We start from the raw sequence: 3,174 nt of genomic DNA, 5'->3' as shown, positions 1-3,174 counted from the left end.
AAAACTCATACTGCTCTGGAGGTATACATTTTAGTGCATGGCATTTAATGGTGGTGTGGTAGTATTTGGGGTCATGAAAGTGTGATGAGCAGCCACATAGAGATTTTAACAAACCCAACCTGAAATCCTGGTTCTGTCAACTTTCAGGTCTATCTGAAGGTTTCGTTGCTCCAGTATTGTTATATGATATAAGAGAATCAGTGCTTACCTGGCGGGAGAGAGAGATGCCATGCTCAGGATAGTGGTTTTCCCAGAATGAATTTTATCCACTGCACTCCGAGTGGGCTTGCCCCTACAACTTCACCAAACGTGAAAAACATGACTCCATAATTTGTGGTTGTAGGGGACTATGTTTGTGCTTTCAACTGGTAAAGAACAGAAAAAAAAGATAGTAGTGAGATGGCAGTTACTCAATAACTGGTTATTTCTACAACTGCCTTGTAGAAATTCTTCCCAGTCAACAGGTGTATTTCTAAATAATTTTCAGTGGCTGCATGAGAGACTGTGACATGGATGCCCCACTGTGAAGAATCCCCTTTAGAGATGGAAATATTAAATTATTCATATTGTAAATGTGCTGGTCACGCCATGGGCTGCCATGACTCATAGACTGAATCATGCAGACGAGTTCTGTCATGTAGATATGGCAATGATTTAAAATAATTGTAGTATGAATGTATTTCTGGCAAGCAAAGGAGACTTCTGAAAGCCCGTCCCAACCACACCTAACATGGCACATCTTGAGTGATTTGTGACAGTTCTTTTATTTCTGGCTTGCACATTTTAAAGCCATTGCTGATGGGCGGGAAGGGAAGGGGTGCTTTATAATTAGTGGAGTAGAGATTCTCTGTTTCTTTAATTACCAGTTAGGTCTAGTTTTCTTTGAACTTGGGATCATTTTTTTCTTCAATTATTTATTACTCTTTATCAGATTCTTTATCTATTACTTAGATTCAAAACACCATTAATTGATTATGCTATTAATACCAGATAACTGATTCCTGGCCCAAGTTTTTCTTTCAAATCTCTCTCTCTCTCTCTCTCTCTCTCTCTCTCTCTCTCTCATATTCTTACCAACCTAAAATGCCTCATCTTTTCACAATATGCTTGTCCCCAGACTATACTATCTTTCATTTGTCTCTGCCCTGCATATATTAAGACTGTGCTAAACACCAGAACCTCCTCAAAGCTCCTCTGTTCCCTGTTACCCTCATTAGGCACCTGCTCTCTCTCCAACTCATATCATGCATTGCATCTCTCTCATGGTGTCTCTAATGTGACACAGGATTTTGAGGCAATGTGATTTCATGTCTTCTTGCATCTTCTAAAGTGTGGGCTTGTTGACAACAAAACAGCTTTTGCATATTGCCTTATATATATTTAATCTCAGTGATATTGTTTAAGCAAATGAATGAGGATAATGACCTAAGTAGATTATAAGGCAGTTGTGCTATTAGGTAAATACATGAGAACAGGGTAGGAGGAACATGATCATCTTGTGAATTAATTGTTAACTCACAGTTAATTGGCTGTGACTACTGGTAACCATGGAAAATATGAATGGTTATTTGAACTTTGGAAGCACAAAAATACTCATGTTAACTTACTTAGGAAACAAGAAATTAAATAAACATATTTGATTTAGATTAATAATTTCACTGAAATAGCCTTCTTTATATTTAAGAGATTTAAAAAATTTTCCCAAAAGTAGGCTGGTATACTGACTATATATATATTTAAATAGGGTCTCATTGTGTAGCCCCAGCTGACCTGAAACTTGCTATGTAGACCAGGCTGGCTTCAAAACTCACAGAGATCCACCTGAGTCTCTCTCCAGTAGAATTAAAATGTGTGCCATCACACCTGGCTTGCAATATTTGTTTTATCTCTGGGTCTGCCTAGAGTCACTCATTTAATGCTTCTCTTGCATATTTTTCTATTCATTATGAACCTTATTTACAAAATATTTTTACATACCTAAAATAGTTCAAGGGTACAACTTCCATTGACTTATGCCTCTCTTTCATCCTTTCCCCTCCTTTCCTTCCTTCCCTTCCTTCCTTCCTTCCTTCCTTCCTTCCTTCCTTCCTTCCTTCCTTCCTCCCTCTCTCCCTCTCTCTCCCTCCCTCCCTTTCTTCCTTACCTTCCTCCTTCTTTCTCCCTCCTCTTTGCCCCTCTCCTCATCCCTCTCCTCCTCCTCTCCCTCCTTCCCCCCATTTCCCGAAACAGGATCTCACATTGTGTCCTACGTTGGCCTCTAGCTTGAAGTTATCCTCTTGCCTTGGACTCTGCTGGGATGATAGGTGTGTAAGTCACAATGCACGACTGTATTTCTTTTACAAAATAAAAGGTAATTGTTTCTAATTAATTTTATAGTTACTGAAATAAGACCACTGTTTTAAAACTAGCATTATACATTTGTCATTTTACACTGCTTTTTGTATAAAGTTGGAGAGACCAGAAAATTTAGAGGCTTTTATTAATTATACACGCTCAGAGGAATGAAACTTTAAAGAGCAGTGAATTAATTAGATGGACACCATCCAGTTAAAATCATTCACAACTGGATCTTAAGGTGCTGGACCAGATTGTGAAGTGCTTGAAAACAAAGACGCACACATTGGTCTGAACTCCTGGCGCCTGGGATGAAACTGGCATCTGTTGAATCCATGATGCATGAGTAAATGCAAAGGCAAATGAATGAGTTCTAGAGATCTTGCTGATTCTAGAATGGGAAGTGGCACAACTGACTGTTAAGCAGAAAAATAAGCATCAGCCCTGTTTGACCAAAATTGAATTCAGGACATGATAGGGCCTGCTTCGATGAACTGTATAGTGACGTTTATGGATCACGATTAGTTTGAACTAGGCAGAAGCCTGCCTGCTACTCTTAGTCTTCATCCACTCCCACCCCTCCTAGCTGTTCAGAAACTGCTATTTCTACCTAGGCATACTTGGGCTTTTGGTCAGTGATGATTCAGATGGACACTGTGTGGTGATTCACAAGACCGTGCTGCACCTTGGTGATCTATCGTGGCAGAATGCTTTTCTGATTCTTATGCCCAATTTTGTCTAGAATGTGAATCTCATTAAATCACAGGTGCTGTGCCTATTGGGTAGAAGGAGCTTTCTGATTTCATATGAAATATTAACTTATAAAATTCTCACCTTAAT

The 3,174-nt window shown here is 39.1% G+C and overlaps 1 non-coding gene across 1 annotated transcript; it reads left to right on the top strand.

Annotated features, from left to right (window-relative positions):
* The first annotated feature begins 200 nt into the window (after positions 1-200).
* Positions 201-366, top strand: LOC115068638. Its single transcript, XR_003847970.1, has one exon. It is a non-coding gene; the product is annotated as a U1 spliceosomal RNA (small nuclear RNA).
* Positions 367-3,174: the final 2,808 nt, after the last annotated feature.

This window comes from Nannospalax galili, unplaced genomic scaffold (genome assembly GCF_000622305.1).
Source record: "Nannospalax galili isolate Female #2095 unplaced genomic scaffold, S.galili_v1.0 scaffold227, whole genome shotgun sequence".
In the NCBI taxonomy this organism is placed as follows: Eukaryota; Metazoa; Chordata; class Mammalia; order Rodentia; family Spalacidae; genus Nannospalax; species Nannospalax galili.
The sequence above is the reverse complement of the archived record's forward strand: the minus strand, read 5'-3'. Positions and strand labels throughout refer to the sequence as shown.